The sequence below is a fragment of the Mustela erminea genome, chromosome 8 (assembly GCF_009829155.1).
Source record: "Mustela erminea isolate mMusErm1 chromosome 8, mMusErm1.Pri, whole genome shotgun sequence".
Taxonomy (NCBI): domain Eukaryota; kingdom Metazoa; phylum Chordata; class Mammalia; order Carnivora; family Mustelidae; genus Mustela; species Mustela erminea.
Genome location: NC_045621.1, coordinates 72,325,808 through 72,346,360, shown reverse-complemented (window position 1 = coordinate 72,346,360; position 20,553 = coordinate 72,325,808). Strand labels below are relative to the sequence as shown.

The 20,553-nt window shown below is 37.0% G+C and overlaps 1 long non-coding RNA gene across 1 annotated transcript; it reads left to right on the top strand.

Moving 5' to 3' along the window:
- The first annotated feature begins 17 nt into the window (after positions 1–17).
- On the top strand, positions 18–19,260 carry LOC116597827. Its single transcript, XR_004288797.1, has 3 exons — positions 18–107; positions 8,688–8,771; positions 19,211–19,260. It is a non-coding gene; the product is annotated as an uncharacterized LOC116597827 (long non-coding RNA).
- The last annotated feature ends 1,293 nt before the right edge of the window (positions 19,261–20,553 follow it).

The following is a 20,553-nucleotide window of genomic DNA, read 5'->3' as shown; positions in this document are numbered from 1 at the left end:
TGGGCGGCGGGTGCCATGCGCCGGGAGTCTAGCAATCTCAGCTCCCGCCCACCGCGCCCGCCCGCCCTCCGCGGTCACGCCTCGGACGGCGAGCACCTGCCAAGCAGGTGAGTTTGAGCGGTCCCGGATTGGTCCAGACACGGCTGGGTTGAGCTGGACCAGAATCCAAACCACAAGCTTCCCGCGATGGTCTAGTACTCAGAGTGGTGACCTCGGGTGTCGCCTTGGCCTCCCGAGCAGCTTTACAGGGCAGACGCCTAGGACCAGGGTGCTGCTGGACCTGACAGCTTAAGAAGCGCCATTCTTCTGAATGAGCTCCTGCTACTCCCCGTGTCCCCTCTGCGTCACTAAAGTAACTCAAAACTGCCTTGTTGCTTTTAACCATTAGAGCAAATAGCGGTCATTTTCTCCTCGTCTACTTAGTGACTGGCACTGTGCTTAATACTAGATCTCAAGTAATCTCCATTGTACGGATGAAAAAACTGAAGCTCAGAGACACTAACTTGCCTGAGGACGTAGAGCGGAGTTGCAACCGAGATTCTTTTTCCATTCCTTACTGAGTGCTATGCCCTTCCTTACTTTAATGGAGCCAGGCTTTATTGCTGCAGATAGAATTGCCCAACAGCTGTTCTTAGGACTTCTTGCTTTTCTACAAATTGACTTTCTGGATAATAACACTTGGTGAAATTAGGGGGATCTCACAGGGCAGTGCACCTTGCAGATCTAACCATCAGAAGTAAAGTTCCTTTTTGCATAATGAGCAATTCAAAGATAAGTCTTGAGAATGGTAAGAGAATGGGTTGCCATAGGCATTCTAAGCCCAGTGAAGTCACCTTCTTTCCACATAACCACCTTCTTTCTAACACAGGCTCTGTGAAAGAGTTAAGATATCCCAGGAGCTATTTGACTAATATAAAAGAACTACTTAATAGTTCTGAGAAAAATCAGACAATGAGAAAGATGATGTAACTACCAGATCTCCAGCTCTTAAAAGATAGTTCAACAGTAAATATCCAGGTTAGCTCTGGAATCATTGAACCCAACTCCTGTGTAGCTGCTCCTTTTCTCCACTGGCTATTTGGAATGGAGAAGAAAAGGAACAGGAGCAAATCGCTGAGTGCTCGAAGGGGAAAGTCTCCTCAAGCTTGAGAGTTCAGCCACTCTAACCCTCAAGCTTCTCACACTCTTTCTACATGCTACTAGAAGAGCATTAAAATTTGCTTGCAGTCATGAAAAATTGGCATTTTTCTTGACAAAAATGCTATTAATAAGCAACAACTTCCTCAGAATTTTTTTCTGGGATGAGACTGGTCTATTAATTTTTGCTTGACTCTCAGAGAGCTTAGTCTAACACTAGGCAATAGTTAACTGATTTCTTCACTATTGTCCAAACTGAGGCATGGATATACTTCTCACCAACTCTGAGGAGGAATTCTCAATGGAAAAATTAGAGATTTTTTTCAAATATATATATATATATATATATATATATATATATATATATATAGTAATGAAATACAGGCAGTGAAAACATATGTACCTAATTCATTACTATGTGCTAGGAGACACAAAAGTATGTAAGTCAGTGACTCATCTGCATTATATAATCAGGCTAATTAGGAGTTAGGATATATGTCGGGGGGAGATGTATGATACTGTTGGGTGGGATAAGTGTGATGTAGGTGAAGGGTTTCCTACCCTCTCTCCTAACAAGAACAAAGCCCAAGCAGAGTGCCTTGAAATTTATTTCAAAGAGAGAATGTTCCACACAAAGTGTGGTCCATTGGGATGCTTATGATTACCGCAAAAAGCAAAACCTCAGTGAATATAACATTCAGGAGGGCCATCTCAACACCCTGTTTTTTCTGGGTCCTGGAACACTTGGCCCTTAATAACCTGGATCCAGTGAAGGGCAGACCACATATACAGAAACAAAGGGTGAGCCTAAGAACAAAAGGAATTTTAAATGGAATGCCTTTTATTTGCACTTATGATACCTCTTCTGACATGAGGCACAAGAAAAGTCTAAATAGGATAGTACCAAATCACATGCACTACATTACTGCACTGATTTCCATTACTTCTCTACAGAGCTGCTGGTCTATTAATTTTTACTTGTCTCTCAAGAGAGCTTAGTCTAACACTAGGCAATAGTTAACTGAGTTCTTCACTGTTGTCCAAACTGAGGTATGAATACACGTCTCACCAATTCTCAGGAAGCAAAATTTATAAATTTTGCATATATCAACAGAATAACCTATTTTAAGGAATTCCCTGATGAAGGAATTCTTGCATTTTATACATTTTTATTGTAAAATACAACACAGAGAAAAATGAACCAAAGTATAAATTACCACAGATCAAACACCCACGTAGCTTCCATCTAGATTGAGAAATTGAACATTGCCAGCACCCTGGAAATCCCCCTTATGCCCTCTCGGAATGGCTTAGCCCTTCCTATCTGCCAAAGGTAACCACGATCCTCAGTTTCATAGTACACATTTCCTTGTTTTTCTTTATGGTTCTAACAATTAAGCATGCATCCCTTACCAGCTTTTTAAATTTAAATAATCATATGATATGTTCTTTTGTGTCTGGTTTCTTTGACTCAGCATTATGTTTGTGATAGTCATCCATATTATTGCATGTAATTGTAGTTCAATCATTTTCTTTGCTGTATAATATTCCTTTAAAATATATCTCTCTCTCTATATATATATATACACACACACACACATATCAGAGTTTCTATAGCTAATGTTCTATAATTAATGGACACTTGAGTTGTTTCCAATTTGGGACTATCGTGGGTAAGGTTGCTATGAACATTTTTGCATATGTCTCGAGGTAGACATGTAGATGGATTTCTGTTAAGTACCCATGTAAGAATAACATTACTAGGTCTCCAAGGATGCATATGTTCAATAGATAATGAAATGCCAAACTACTGCAAGGAGATTGTACAAATGTATCCCAGGAGCATATGAACATTGCTCTACCATATGTTATTGTCAGTCTACTTAGTTTTAACTATTATATACTATTATCTTAATTGTGATTCTGATTCATATCTCCCTGATTTTACTAATGAGATCGAGGGCCTTTTTTGTATGTTTGTTGACCATTTGGATATCATCATTTGTGAATGTATAATGAAGATAAATCTCTTGTATTGCCTTCTAGAAGCCTTATTGTTTTTCCTTTCATTTATAGTTTAACTGAAATTGATTTTTGTTTATGGGGTAGAGATCAAGTCTCTGGGGTTTTTTTTTTCCCCATATGAGTACCCAACTGTTTGGGCACTACTTGTCAAAAAGATCTTGTTCCAGGGGTGCCTGGGTGTCTCAGTCGTCGAGCATCCAGCTCGTGGTTTCAGCTCAGGTCATGATATCAGGGTGGTGGGATCAAGCCCTGTGTCAGGCTCTGCACTCTGGGGAGTCTGCTTGGGATTCTCTTTCCCTTGCCTCTGTCCCTCTCCCTACCCCCTCACCCCAGCTTGTGCATGCAGACATGCTCTCTCTCTCTCTCTCTCTCTAAAAAATAAATAAATAAATCTTAAAAAAAAAAAAAAAAAAAGATCTTGTTCTGCATTGCCATCTTTGTTATAGGGCAAGTGTCCATATAGCATTAGTGTATTTCTGGACTCTGTATTTTATCCATTGGTCTATTTGTCTATCTTATGCCAGTATCACACTGTCTTAACTTATTGTATATTCTTTTAGATCTTCTATATATAATTATATCATTTGTGAACAATAACAGTTGATTTTTTTCAGCTGATTTCTTCTCAATCCTTATTTATACCTTGTACTTCTTTTTCTTTCCTTACCTTGCTGGCTAGGACCACAAGTACAACGTTGAATAGACGTTGTGAGAGTAGCACCCTTATCTTGTCCCTGGTTTCAAAGGGAAATCTCTCAACATTTTGCCGTTGTTTGAAGTGAGTTGCTGATTATTCTTTTTTTTTTTAACCTTTTAGCAGATTAAGAAACTCACCTTCTAATCCTAGTTTGTTGAGAGTTTTGATCATAGGTGGATATTGAGTTTTATCAGGTTTTTTTTCCTGCATCTATTGAGATGATCACGTGATTTTTCTCTTTTATCCTGTTAGTACAGTGAATTACATGGACCAGTTTTCCACTGTCAACCAACCTTGCAATACTAGGTTAAATCCAACCTGGTCATTGTATTGGCCTTTTTAATAGCCAGGTATTGGCTTTTTTATATATTACTGAATACCGAGTTAAAATTTGTTTAAGATTTTGTATATGGTAAAGTTGGTCTGTTAGTTCTCTAATAGGAACATGTCAGCTTTTGCTGGCCTCAAGAAACAAGTTAGCAAGTATTACTTTGGTTTTTAAGTCTCAGGAAGATTTTGTGTAATATTGCTTATTATTTCTTCCTTAAATGTTTGTTAGAATTCATCAAATAAATGTTCTGAACCTAGAGTTTTCTTTATGGAAAGGTTTTTATTTATAGATTAAGTAGTTTAATATTACTCAGATTTTCTATTTCTACTTGTTTCAGTCTTTGACAGTATTTTTCGAAAATTATCTGCTTCATTTATACTTCCAAATTTATTGACATAAAGTTTTTCACAGTATCCTCTATTATCATTTTAATGGCTATAAGATCTTCCATAATGTCCCACTTTTCATTCCCAACATTGGTTATTTCACTATCTTTCTTTTTTTTATCAGTTTGCCAGGCATTTATCAATTATATACTTTTTTTTAAAGAACCAACTTTTAACTTTGTTGACCCTATTATATGTATATTTTCTCTCTTATTAATTTCTGCTAATATTCTTTATCGTTTCCTTTCCTTTCCTTTTTATTTTTGTACTTTCTTGAAATGAAAGCTTAGTTCATTGATCTTTCAGCCTTTTTTGGGTGTTTGTTTACTAATATATGTTTTTAGGTCTATACATTTTTCTCTAAGTAATTGATTTCATTCCCCTTTTGATAACAGTATTTTTGTTACTATTCAGTCCCAAGTAGTTTTCATTTGTATTTGAAAAGAATAATTTACATTGGGGAGGGTGTGTAATATGGTGAGTGCTATGAAATGTCTAAGCCTGATGATTCACAGACCTGTACCCCTGGGACAAATAATACATTTTATGTTTAAAAAAATAATTAATTTTTTAAAAAGAAAAGAATAATTTGTATTTGTTCTTGTTTTGGGATATAGTAGTGTTCCCCAAATACAAATTTGGCCTGATCATTATATTGTTTAAATCTTAATATCCTGACTGGTATTTTTGTCTACTTATTTTTATCAGTTATTGGAGTATGTTAAAATCTCCCACTATTGTTATGGATTTATCTAATTTTCCTTGTATTGCTAATCTTTGTTTCCTGTACTTCAAAACAATATATTAAACATGTCAAAATTATATTTTCCTGATAAATTGAAACTTTTACAATGACCAAATATCCCGTTTTATTTCTAATAATAATTTTTGCATTGAACTCTAGCTACGCCACTGTGTGTGGGGGGGTATCCTATCCTTTAGCTTTTATTTAATCTTTCTGTATTCGTATATATTTAAATGTGTCTCTTGTAAACAGCCTAGGTGTGTTTTTTTTTTTTTTAAATATTCACTTATTTTATTTTAGAGAGGCAGGAAGGAGAGAAGGGGAAGAGGGAAAGAATCTCAAGCAGACACCCTGCTGAGCAGGGGTCTGATGTGAGGCTTGATCTCACAACCCTGAGATCATGATGTGAGCAGAAATCAAGAGTAGCCCGCTTAACAGACTAAGCCACCCAGGTGCCCCCTAGGTGTTTTCTTTTAAGCAGTGTAAGTATAAATATTGGGTCATTTAGCCCTTTTGAGTTCAATTGACTTACTAATATATTTGGTGTAATGGCTGAGAGCACTAGCTTCAGTGCCAGACAGACTTCGGTTCAAATATTGGCTCTATCGTTAACCAGATATGTTATCTTGAGCTTGTCACATTAATATCTCTGGGTGTGTCTCCTCATCTATAAAACTGGAATGGTAATGACTACTTCCCAGAGCTATTAAAGGTTTAATGTGCAAAAAATATAGTAAATTTCAATTGCTATTATGGAAGTGAAAATGAGGCAAGTATAAGGGTGACAGCCTTCCTAGAAAAGATAATTGGTGTTAGAGGGAGAGGAAATAAGGCTGAATGGGTAATGTGAGACCAAATCATCAGAGCACTGAAAACAGTAGAAGAGTAAAAACTTGACCTGGTGAGAGCTATTAAAAGTTCTTGAGCGAGGATTTGCATAAGCCTGAAAAGACTACTGCTTAGGAATTCATTCTCAAGTGGAAGTCAGCCTATTGGGTATACCTGAGGACCTCTTAGCGGTTGTAAGAAGAAACCGAATTAGCAAATGGCAAACGATGAGGACCTAAAAAACCACAAAAGAAATTAACAATGTTTTTGAATGACAGGGGAACATTGAACTATGTTAGCTGTCTACTCCAGTAAGGGGCACTGACTTAGCTTCAGTAGTGAAGATGTTTAAGTGAAAGTGCTACAGGTGGTTCCATGTTCTGTTGCAATACATTTCTATTTCAGGATGTCACAATCACACTGTATAGGTTAAGGAGAAACTGATTTAATCAGCCAAATCACTGGGATAGAGTTGAAAGTACTTTATGTTCTCTTATTATCTTACTGTGCAATCTAAAATTCTTTGTCTCTTTATTTCTTCATGTTACAAGTAAGAGTAATTTCTAACCTGCCTACCTGTCAGATTTACTGTAAAATGATAAGTGTGCAAGATTTTGGAAACCAAAGTCAAAGTCACTTTAAAATAATTATTTTCTTTGGGACATATAAAAGCAAGATTTGATATTTATTAATTAACACTCTAAAGCGGTAAACTTTTTTAAATTTTTTAAGTCTCTAGGACTTTCTTATAATCTTAAAAATGAGACTCCCCCAAAGAGCTTTTGTTTATATCTATTTACTTACCTATCTACTTATTTCCCTATCTACTTATACCATATTAGATATTACTATTGAAAAACATTGAAGTATTTCTTTATTATTTTATAATGATAAGCCAATATTAATCTAAATAAAACACTTTTATTAAAAATAACTATTTCTCAGAAAAAACCTGAGAAAAATGGCATTCCTTTACATTTTTGCAAATTTCTTTAATGCATAGCTTGAAAGAAGACAGCTGGATTTTCATATCTGCTTCTGAATTCAATCTTTTGAGATATCACATGCCATTAACTACTGGAAAACTCGACACTCATGAGAGAGTGAGTTGAAAAAGACAAATAACATCTTAATTCTTATTATGAAAATGGTTTTGACCTTGCTGATCCCCTGAAAGCATTTCAAGAACCTACAAGTGTTTCCAGACCACATCTTGAGAACTGCTGCTCTGAATTCCTAGGGATGTCTGCTAAAATGTTTTGCTAGGCTTGACTCTAAACAGCTAGATGCTAGAAGTAGTTCTATTACCATAAAGTAGTATGCAGTGGCCATTATTGGTAAAAGACAACATTGTCAAAAATATTTAAGGCATAATTTAATACTTTGATACATTCTATATGAAATATATATTTTTAAATTTTATACAACATTTTGAAAGTGATTCCTATACGTTAAAATCAAATTTGGAAAAAATAAAATAAAATTTTGAAATGCAATTCATGTATGAACAGAAAATTAATTCTTTTAACTGGAGTTAATAAATTTAGTGTGACTTTTGTGACAGCCTGTTTTGTTAATCATTAATTTAATTAAATTGTTGATTTACCTTGTAAATTCAGGCTCACTCCCATTTTGGGCTTAGAAAGTTATTTTTATCATTGCATTTAGATAAGTGATAAATAGTTAAAAGGATGTTCGGGGCCAATTGTTCCCAACGCGACTTTTTTTTAAAGCTGTGGAGATCATAACTTGGAAATTGTGTATTCACAAATCCTAGCATTTGGCCTTTTCATACCTCCAGGTTTCTTACGCCTTCCTGATTAACCATTTGTATGTGTGGACAATAGCGATCAAGCACCCAGTAGAAGAAATATTCTCAAAGGTAAACTTTCTGTCCTAATTCAGGTATTCTGGGAATTGTTTTTTCCATTGCTCAAACATATTCTTTGGGGATAAAGAAACAAAGTAAGTCTTTGAGTGCACTAAGACTCCTCCAAAGCTCCAAAGAGCCAAATTTGAAGCTGTTGTGGCAAAAAGTCAGTGGTTTCCGGGAGCCTGTAACTCAACTCTGGCTAGGTCTACTTTTTATTTTTTTTTTTTAAGATTTTATTTATTTTTTTGACAGACAAAGATCACAAGTAGGCAGAGAGGCAGGCAGAGAGAGAGAGGGTGAAGCAGGCTCCCCACTGAGCAGAGAGCCTGATGCGGGGCTTGATCCCAGGACCCTGGGATCATGACCTGAGCTGAAGGCAGAGGCTTTAACCCACTGAGCCACCCAGGCGCCCCTGGCTAAGTCTACTTTTGACTGCTTCAGTACTATATATGTCTTTAGGAATCCCTACTCCGTACTTAGGAGAACTTATGGTGGAAATAATTTTCCTGCTTAACCCTTTATAGGTGTCCCTCAGCTCTCTCTCTACTCAACCATTTCCCATTATTATCTTTCCTAAACAGGGGAGCCATCTTTACTTCCCAAAGCTACTATGAGTGTATTAGAGATACATCTCTAATGGTCATCCCATTCTTATCCTTTTACAGTTAAAGAAGTTTTTTCTCTAGTCTTGGTGAACCATGGCACTACCTCCAACCACCAGCAATCATATCTCCTTGAAGCCTAAAGAGGTATGAGAGCTACTTTGAATCAAATGTTTAAAATGATCTACTAACTACCCATGCAATGTTTCCACTATACCCCAAAATCTGCTTTTAAAGGAACAGTATCAGGGGCCCCTGTGTGGTTCAGTCAGTTAAGGGTCTGCCTTTGGCTCAGGTCGTGATCTTGGGATCCTGGGATCCAGCCTCGTGCTCAGTGGGGAGTCCACTTGTTCTTTTCTTCATACTCAGTGGGGAGTCTGCTTGTTCTTTTCCCTCTGCCCCTCACTGCACTTGTGCTCTCTCTCTCAAATAAATAAATAAAATCTTTAAAAATAAAAAACAAAATGTTGACATATTAAATGACTGTATTTTCAAACAGTTATATGGTAGCTTCTTCATGCTCTTATTTTTTTTTTCCTAATTCTTTAACAACCACCCCCTTTGTATTTTTTCTTTCTTTTGAAACCATCTTTTTTCTTTCGATTTTCAACTTGAGTCAATATAATCAGAGCTAGAAAAGATGTATGGAAAGTAGGTGTTCAGGGTCACTAAAATGAGACAGTCATGGGAAAACAACCAAAACTAATGTTGGGAGATCCTCCTAAGAGAAATCAAGGCAGGAAACACACCTCAAAGTGGAGCCCTGAGTAGAACTACTAATAGCTAGACTACAAGGCATGAAAGTAAAGATGGTCATTTCAAGGCCAACTAATTCTGCTAAAGGGGACCCTTTTAATATACACTCTTTAAGGACATTTTCTGACCCTCTGAATATAGTCCTCGAAATGTATCCTTGGTCCACCTTGTTTTAAGCTTGTGTGCAAAATAATGGTGTGTTTGAAGTGTTAGATTAATTTTCCATTTCTGTTTTAAAAGGATTTAAATATCAGGAGACTATGATCCATTTCTTATTTCTTCTCTCTCTCTCTCTCTTTTTTTTTTTTTAAGCAGGCTCCATGCCCAACGTGGAATGCAGCATCGGGCTTGAACTCATGACTCTGAGATCAAGACCTGAGCTGAGATCAAGAGTCAGGCATTTAACTGACTGAGCTATGCAGGGGCTCCAATTCATTTCTTATTTCTAGAAAAAAAGAAAGGAAAGAAAAGGAAAGGGGGAGAGAGAGAGAGAGAGAAAGAAAGAAGAAAGAAAAGAAAAGAAAAGAGAATAAGTCCAAAGCTCCTGGATCAAAAGTAATATTCTGATTTGCTCATGTGTGGTTGAGGATGGAGCAGAGTTGAAATTCACATTACTGAAATTTTAATTATAATCCGTTCTAGTGATTTATTTTTATGATGAGCCATATGATCCATAAACAGCTTTTAAGCCCATCTATTTAGCCACAGTTCAGGTTAGAAGGTTGCCTGTGTAGAGGAGGTCATAGGTTGAGCCTCCAGAGAGCAAGCAGGAGGCTGGTAGAGGGATGAACATCAAAAAATCTCCTACGGGGAGATGGTGCACCAGCTGGAAAAACATGACACCAGGTGCAATAATAATCATGAAGACATCTAGGCCCCACAGCAGCCAGAGCTTCTATCAAAGAGACAAGAAGATGTTTGAGTGAATGAATCACTTTGTATACTAGTTCTGGGTGGTACTTTTAAGAGGTCAGGGAAATCGGCCTTCAGTGGCTACCCATTAACCTGCCCTTTTGCTACTTAGGTACAAGTACATTTGTAGTCAGCTTCATCCCAAGTTCTAATCATGATTTTCTAAAGACGACTCCATTATCAAGGGTGTTTGTTTATTATAACCAATCTGTGGACCTTCCAGCAGATCTTAAAATGTCAGGAAAAAAATTTCAGAAACCCAGAATTCCACATATGAATACATAAAACCACCATAATGTTGTATGAAAATTCCATATTAGCTTACAGGAATTCATAAAATATAGGTCAAAAACCAGTTACACAACTTGCTTAGAATAAAAATATATTTCAGCTAAGGCACATTTTCCTTAGAACCAATCCATAAGAACAACAGGTAAGTTTCTGCTTCCTAGCTTTGAAGGATTATTAAAATTACCTTGTCTATGGAAAAATGTGATGTTTTGGATTTTTACCCAAATAATCTAGTGCAGGTGATCCAGGAAGGCAGCAAGCAGATTAGAGAATAGTCCAAACAAAATTAGCCATCTTAAAGCTGGGTGGTGGCTACATGAGGATTCACATACTCTTTCCTTTTATATATGTTTAAATTTTTCTGTAATAAGAAGCTTAAGAGTTACATTTTAAATGTTAGCTCTGTCTTTTTTATTACTACTTCAACAACAATCAGTACAAATTCTAAAGTTTCTAGAAAGCGTTGTAAAGTGTAAAGGAGAAAAAAAATCTCAGTATACATAATGACCTTTCCCAACACTCAAATATCAAATATGCTAATAGTGTTAGTTCATAAATGTAAATTGATCAGTGGTGCTAGTAGCCCCAAGTAGTTTTTAACTTTCATGCCATGATTTCTCTGTTATTGAATGAAACTGCTCTTACCCCATGTTTGTGAAATTAAGAGATGATAAAAACAACTATAAAATACATTGTGCTGCTTATCCACTCAGAAGTCATATTTGCAAGGTCAGGTCCAATGGTGAACCAAAATGACTAAATAGATACCAGAGAGAAATGTTTTTGTTCTTCACGATTTGAATGAACTCTGTCAGGGAATAAGACATCATCAGGTCAATTACTGTCTGCAGTAGCTTAGCAAAGCACCCTGAAAAAACACTGATGAGAAATTAATTGCCACCTGCAAAAACAGTAAGAGAGGTCATTTCTTCAACCTAACATAAAGCCAATATTTCCCAGTTCAGTACACATCAGTACATAATCCAGTACACTCAGTATACTGGTTATCGATTGCTAGAATTTAGCAGCTTAAAACAATAAACACTTATGATCTCATATAGTATCTAAGAGTCAGGAACCCAGGAGTGGCTCATGCAGGTTATTCCAGCCCACAGTCTCTTAGGATGTTGCAGTCAAGCTGTTGGCCAGAGTTGCAGTCATCTCAAGGCTCAACTAGAGTCAAAGAGTCCCTTTCCAAGTTCACTTCACAAGATTGTTAGCCAACCTCCATTACAAGCCTCTCTTGTAGTAGGCTTCCTGGATGCTATCATGACATGGCAGCTGGTTTCCCACAGAGTAAGTTTTGAGACAGAGAGTGAGAGAAAGAGAAAGGGAGACCAAGCAGATGAGAGAGCACCACAGATAGAGGCCACAGTCATTTATAATTTTGTCTTGGAAATAACATACCATCATTTATGTCTTATTCTGTTGGTCAGACAGACCAACCCTCGTACATCATGGAAGGGGAGACACGGGATGTGAATAGCCGCAGGCAGGGATTATTGGGGACCGTTTTGGAGGCTAGCTACTACATGTAGGATAGAAGAAGAGCAGTAACTCTCAAATATTAGAGATAGGATATATGAAGGTAGATTTGCAAGGGTTGTCTTTGAGTGAAGGATGGTTTTGTTAACTAAAGAGGTTGCCAAACTGTAACTTTGAGTCATGTAAAACTTTTTTTAAAAGTGCAAATACTTACTGCTATAAATCTCTGTGTATAAAAGCAGAGAACACTTATCAAGCACCCAAGCCAAGGGATGCAAAGCTTGTCTACATTCAGAGCTAAATAGACAGTAGTGGTAATTGCTGCTAAATTCTGTTTTTATCCCCGCTCTTCCCAAATGGGATCATGCATGCCCCTCTGCCAAAAACTGGCTCCTGGTTTCTAGTCCCATCCCTAGTGGACTTCAGTCTGACTTGGCACAAATGCTCCAGCCTGGCTTTTTTGTTGATTTGTAAACTTAACCCCCACAAAGAATCATGGTAGAAAAGAAAGAAAATACAGCAAATGGTTTTTGCTGTTCACAACCTTAAAATTTCAACAAAGGAAGTAAATAATCTTCTATACCCATAACTAGAGGCTTTGAAGAAAACATTGGAAAATTTACAAACTGACAGCCCCTAGCTATTCCTAGGCCTCAGTTTACACACACCTAATTAAAAGTTATGCCTCAGTCTCTTCCTCTGTATTCATCTCTAAATCCACACACCTCTAAATCCAACACACAGTGTTGATTTCTAGCACTAGTGGTTTTGAAAAGCATTTCAGGGTTTCCTACCATACTTTCAGAATGCAAGTCCTCATTGCAAATAAACCAATAACTTCATAGTAATTGATATGGGTATATCACTGAAATGTAGACAAATTCCAGTCCACCTAGAGAAGCCTATTTTTTAAAATTATGATGTCGATGAGAGTATAATGAAGGCTGTGATGTATTGGCAAGTAGGTATTATCTCATCAAAAATAAAAACTAATAACATACTCAAAAGTAGCTCTAAAATTGATAAACAGGGGCGCCTGGGTGGCTCAGTCTGTTAAGCATCTGCCTTTGGCTCAGATCATGATCCCAGGGTCCTGCGATCCAGCCCCATGTCAGTGGGGAGCCTGCTCAAGGAGCCGGCTTCTCCCTCTTCCTCTGCATCACCCTCTCACTTGTACTCTCTCTCTTTCTCTCAAATAAATAAGTAGAATCTTTTTTAAAATATAAAATTGATAAATTGTGCAAGTCAAAGAATGATTATTTAACTACCATAGAAGAAAAGGGGAAAGATGAGTGACATCTTTTCACTTTCATAATAGTTATCATGAAAGAAATGGGTTTAATGATAACTTTACTCATTGGTAAGAGAGACTTAATCATTTTTGCAATCAGTTGAATATAAATTAACTCTTTTTAATGGAAAGAGTTTGATGCATGTGACTCTTCATTCTGAGTCTAATAGTCACTATTAATCATTATCTCCTCCCAACCCAACAGTCTTCTCAATATCCTACAATTCTGAGGTGCAGATTCCTTTTTTAGTCCTTTCTTGATGTTATCAGAACATGTGGAATTATATCGTTGTCAGGTTTTTTCTTCCTGTCAAGATAATTCACTGGTATCTATTTAAAGGAAAAGGTTTATGTTTTTTTGTGGGTTGTTTTTTTTTTTTTTTTTTTTTTTGGTACTGCTCTAAAGAATGAAGACCTATACTGCACCCCCCCCCAATAAAATAAAATATTTTTTATTCTTTAACAGATAATTACATAGTTCAGGATGAAGAGACACTCCTCTCTGATTTACACTCCATGCATTATAATGTTTATGTTGCCAAATTATTTAGGTTTTCCTCCTTTCAGGTTCACTTTAGCAGACACTTTTCCCCAGGGAAGAACAGTGTTGATGCTAGCAGTAGGTCTAATTCCTTTCTCATACATTCATTTTTGAAGACTGACTTGTCCTTAACCACAGGTAGAAGTTTATCCTGTATGATTTGTGTGTGAAGTAGGAGGCAATGAGGGTAGCATTGGAAATAAACCTTTTTTTACACAAACATGAAAGAAAACCTCATAAAAGTTAGGTAATATCTCACCAAAGAATAAGTGATTAATAGCAGATTCTCTCCTAAAAGCAAGTTTTGATAGGTCAAGAATAGAAATACTACAAGGACACAGCAGCTAAGAGGGAGTTCAGAGGTTAGACAGAACATACCTACATTTAAGATCGTAGCAGTCTGTCCTTCTATCCAGGTTCTACCTAAGGGCAGAGCACCTCCAAGATTTCCAGAGGAATTAAAATGAATATTCCTTCATCTTGTGACTTCAAAACTATTGTCAACTCATTAAAACTCTTTTTATTATTTTTTCATTTAAAAAACTAATCTTATAGTCACTCATATTTCAGGGAATTTTCTCTCAGATCCTAGATAAGATTCCTTGAGGCCAAATTACCTAAGAGTAATATAAAGAATGGTTTTTTATTTTATAAGGAAAGATGAGAGAAAGATAAATAAGAAATGATATACAATCTAAAATGGATATAAAAAGGGCACCTGGGTGGCTCAGTTGGTTTAGTGTCTGCCTTCGGCTCAGGTCATGATCCCAGAGTCCTGAGATGGAGCCCCATGTCAGGTTCCCTTCTGTGAGGGGAGTCTGCTTCTCCCTCTCCTTCTGCCCCTATGCACATCACCCCCCACCCACCACTCATGCTCTCTCTCTCTTACTCTCTCTTAAATAGATAAATAAAATCCTTTAAAAAAATAAAATGGTTATAAAGGTTAACAGAAAAGCATTCTTCAATTGTGTGTGTTAATGGAAGAGTGAGAAAAATCTCACACATACTCCCCTAAACAGGGAAGCAAAAGTGATTACAATTGACCATGTAACGATAATTGTTTTTCTTTGTTAATGGTTTCTAGGTGGTGGTGGTTTTATCCCCAAATCTTAAAATAATTTAGTTAGGTACAACAGTTGGTCTTGATGAAGTAGAGTAGAAATCAAACGTTGGGTCAGAGATGTTATTTTTAATTACTGAATATATTTAGCATGAGGGTCTGATGGTATATACCTTACAGTATTAGTGAGGGAAAGAAACCCGCTTTTGTAGAAATAACTCGAAACCCTGAGTCAGGAGATCTGGATTGAAGTTCTGGTTGTATCACATTTTCTCTCTTCTTTTCCTTACCTTTATTCACAGTTACCTTTTAATCAGACCTTAATCTTGTTTATCTGATGGGCTATAGTTAAGTTCAAATGAAGTAGTACAAATGAAAGTATGTTCAAAGTTAATAACCCTAAAAAAACACGAGTATTCCTAAGAACATGTTGTCCTTTGTCATTCTGCTTTAGACCTTGGAAGATAAAACTTCCTAAAACTTGCAAAAAGATAAATGAAATATTTAGTGCTAGGCAGAAAGTAAAGGACAACCCAGCTTAGTTCAGTTTTGATATACATAAAAAAACTAAAACAGGGGCACTTGGGTGGCTCAGTCATTAGGCATCTGCCTTCTGCTCAGGTCATGATCCCAGAGTTCTGGGATTGAGCCCCACATCAGGCTCCCTGCTTGGTGGGAAGCCTGTTCTCCCTCTCCACTCTCCCCACTTGTGTTCCCTCTCTCACTGGGTCTCTCTCTGTCAAAGAAATAAATAAAATCTTAAAAAAAAAAAAAACCACTAAAATCAGTAAAATAATATATTAATCCATCAGGAAAGTACCAATTCCTTGCTCAGATAGCAATTAAAATGGCTTCTTAAAGAGAAGTGATATCAAACAAATTCATTTTATAACATAATAATAGGCTATCCAAATAAGAGGAAAATGACAGGTAAGTCTGCTTCAACCACAGTTCAAATGCTCACAAATATTCAATATAATTATAGAAAAACTAATAAAGCTTTACATTCTATTTCACATTCCCTTTCTCAGTCTATGACTAATTATTTCTTATTGGTTTAGGCAAAGTTTTGACTTTAGCCTTAAGATAGAGTGTTACGGTTTCTAGAGTGATAAATGGAAAATTTAATATAAAATATTTTTTTAAGTTGAGATTCTGTACAAGTGTAATGTACACACATACACACACCAAGTATAATATAATGGGAAGAACTGCCTACATTGAATCTGGATTTCTGCATTCTAACCTAGAACCAGTTAGGTGATCAGCCTAGTTTGGTAGTTATACATCTGGTTCTGGTGCCCGACTGGAAGTCAGTCCAACACCAAATAGCCATTGGGCATTTTCCAGAGACCTATGGAATGTTCTGTGTTTTTTCCTCCCTGAGAAAGAGAATGGATTGCAGGGATCTGCCACTTTGGAAATATATATAGTTGGAGCTTTCCCAGAGTAAATTCGGTAGGATGCTAGTTCTTCTAGAGACTGAGCATGTTTCTGTGGTTCTACTGTCATAAATTTGGGAAACACTTCCCACTGTAACTCTGCCCCCTTGAAAAGTCAAATTGCCCATTTACTCATTAAAGGTCCTGAAGTTCTTTGTAACCCTGTGTAATAGGGTTTCATCCACAGAATGATTTTCCTCCTAACACCTTTGGAATACATTGGCTTAATTTTAAGGTCCTACAGAGTATATATTCTACAAGATATGAATAACGAAGGCCAGCACCCAAAGAACAGTGATCATTGATGAAATCATTCTGCGAATGGTGGCCCAGAATACTCAATCTGAGTTTCATTATTAATGTCCTGAATGAGAGTCGTGGCAGCATATTCTTAACATTTGAATATGAGACTAAAGGTAAATCTATGTAATAAAACCTTTTTCTATTAGCTGTAAGTTCAGCCAATTGTGCAGAATCGAGCCTTTTAGACATACCTAGAAAGCTTATTCCACACACAAACATTCACATATACACATATAAATTCAGTGTTTCTGTACATGGAAGTCATAATCAAGATGAGTGACCAAATTTCATGAGCCTGCTAATTCCCTGGATGAAAGCCGAGAATTCAAGATGATACTGAAACACTTAGCAAGTGGTAGAATAGATGAAGCAATGAGTCCACTATTTCTTAATTAGGATGAAGGGAGGGGAGGGTTACAGATTTATAAGAACATTACAAAAAGGAAAGGAAGGAGCTCATAATATCTCAGCATATGGCAAGAATCATGATGCTTCTTGGGGCGCCTGGGTGGCTCAGTGGGTTGAAGCCTCTGCCTTTGGCTCAGGTCATGATCCCAGGGTCCTGGGATCAAGCCCCACATCGGGTTCTCTGCTCAGCAGGGAGCCTGCTTCCCTTCCCCTCTCTCTGCCTGCCTCTCTGCCTACTTCTGATCTCTGTCTGTCAAATAGATAGATAAATAAATTTAAAAACAAAGAATCATGATGCTTCCAAGTGTACTCCTTTATTTCTTATTTGAGAAGATGATAGGAAAGTTGTATATGGTGGAGGATGAGATATTAGCAGCTCTGTCCTTGATATTTAACTTGATCTGACAACAACATTATAGAGAGAGTGGGGTTCAGAATTGGACAAAATGTCATGTTTGTATAAAATGGACAGATTTTATACCTAAATTTCATGAATTTGGGTATAAATTTCCCACCCTGAATTTCATGAGCAATCTTCCTAATCTTCTTTCAGTTTTTTAATCCAGAAAAAAAAAAATCTTTGTGCATTTATCCATTTTTTTGTTTTAGAAAGTGACCTTCTAGGACTGCATCTTTGGCATGCTCTAAGTGGGTGTAAGCATGCTGGGGGTGTTCAATAAATGATGAAAAAAAGTTTAGATGAAAAGCACAAGTGAGAAAGTTAATAAGGTCCAATTCAGGATTCTTAATGCCTGAGTTTCCAATAAAGCCAGATCTTGCTTGCATTCTTCTTTTTCTTTTTTCTTTTTTTCCATTTTACTTTATATTATTTCTTGTCAGTGTTCCAGCATTCGTTGTTTATGCACCACACCCAGTGCTCCATGCAATATGTGCCCTTCATAATACCCATGACCTGGCTCACCCACCCCCCCTACCCCAACCCCTTCCAAAACCCTGAGTTTGTTTTTCAGTGTCCACAGTGTCTCATGGTTTGTCTTCCCCTCCAGTTTCCCCCAACTCACTTCTCCACTTCATCTCCCAATGTCCTCTGTGTTATTCCTTATGCTCCACAAGTAAGTGAAACCATATGATAATTGACTCTCTCTGCTTGACTTATTTCACTCAGCATAATTTCTTCCAGTCCTGTCCATGTTGATACAAAAGTTGGGTATTCATCCTTTCTGATGGAGGCATAATACTCCATTGTATATATGGACCATATCTTCTTTATCCATTCGTCTGTTGAAAGGCATCTTGGTTCTTTCCACAGTTTGATGACTGTAGCTATTGCTGCTATGAACTTTGGGGTACAGATGGCCCTTCTTTTCACTACATCTGTATATTTGGAGTAAATACCCAGTAGTGCAATTGCAGGGGATAGGGAAGCTCTATTTTTAATTTCTTAAGGAATCTCCACACTGTTTTCCAAAGTGGTTGTACCTACTTGCATTCCCACCAAAAGTGTAAGAGGGTTCCCCTTTCTCCACATCCTCTCCAACACATGTTGTTTACTGTCTTGTTAATTTTGGCCATTCTAACTGGTGTAAGGTGGTATCTCGGTGTGATTTTGATTTTGATCTCTCTGATGGCTAGTGATAATGAACATTTTTTTATGTGTCTGTTAGCCATTTGTATGTCTTCTTTGGAGAAGTGTCTTTTCATATCTTCTGCCCATTTTTTGAAATGATTATCTGTTTTGTGTGTATTGAGTTTGAGGAGTTCTTTATAGATCTTGGACATCAGTCCTTTGTCTGTAATGTCATTTGCAAATATCTTCTTCCATTCTGTGGGTTGCCTCCTTGTTTTGTTGACTGTTTCCTTTGCTGTGTAGAAGAAATAGAAGATATTTAAATTGGCAATGAAGGGGCGCCTGGGTGGCTCAGTGGGTTAAAGCCTCTGCCTTCTGCTCAGGTCATGATCCCAGGGTCCTGGGATCAAGCCACGCATTGAGCTCTCTGCTGGGCGGGGAGCTTGCCTCCCCCTCTCTCTCTGCCGGCCTCTCTGCCTACTTGTGATCTCTGTCAAATAAATAAATAAAATCTTTAAAAAAAAAAAAACAAATTGGCAATTAAGAAGTCAAACTCTCTCTCTTCACAGATGACATGATACTTTATATGGAAAACCCAAAAGACTCTACTCCTAAACTACTAGAACTCATAAAGCAATTCAGTAATGTGGAAGGATACAAAATCAATGTACAGAAATCAGTTGCTTTCTTATACACTAACAATGAAAGTACAGAAAGAGAAATTAGAGAATTGATTCTATTTACTATAGAACAAAGAACCATAAGATACCTGGGAATAAACCTAACTAAAGAGGTAAAGGATCTGTACATGAGGAACTACAGAACACTCATGAAAGAAATTGAAGAAGACACAATAAGATGGAAGACCATTCCATGCTCATGGATCGGAAGAATAAACATTGTTGAAATGTCTATACTGCCTAGAGCAATCCATACTTTCAATGCCATCCTGATCAAAATTCCACCGGCATTTTTCTAAGAGCTGAAACAAACAATCCTAAAATTTGTATGGAGCCAGAAGAGATCCCGCATTGCTAAGGAAATGTTGAAAAAGGAAAACAAAACTGGGGGCATCACATTGCCTGATTTCAAGCTTTACTACAAAGCTGTGATCAAGACAGTCTGGTACTGGCACAAAAACAGACACATAGACCAGTGGAACAGAGTAGAGAGACCAGATATGGACCCTCAATTCTAAGGTCAAATACTCTTCGACAAAGCGGGAAAAATTATACAGTGGAAAAAAGACAGTCTCTTCAATAAATGGTGCTGGGAAAATTGGACAGCTACCTGTAGAAGAATGAAACTCAACCATTCTCTTACACCATACACAAAGATAAACTCGAAATGGATAAAAGACCCCAGTGTGAGACAGGAATCTGTCAAAATTCTAGAGGAGGACATAGGGAGTAATCTCTTCAACATTGGCCACAGCAAATTCTTTCAAGATATGTCTCCAAAGGCAAAGGAAACAAAAGTGAAAATGAACTTTTGGGACTTCATCACTTGCGTTACTTTTAAACTGTGTCTGGGTTTTAAAACCTACTGATTTTGTTTCCTTAAAATAATTTACTGTTAAATGTTGACTTACAGTACCAGCATGTTTCATTGTACTGAATTACTGTGAAAACAGCAAATATTTTGAAGACGTTTATGGTCAAGACATGTTTTGCTCTATTATCTCCCCCTGGCTGGGGAAATTAGAGAACTTGCTGCAAACAGCAGGATTAGTAGATGGCAAAATGAATTACTACTTGCTTATGGTAAATCATGAACTTCTCATTCCTGTTTTCATGGTTTGTCATGCATAACATTTTTAGCAAACCTGGTCAGAAATTTATGCAAGTTATTAGTCAACTATAGACCTTATCAAGTCAATGATGTCAGCTCAGCTGTTGGACATATTCTTTAA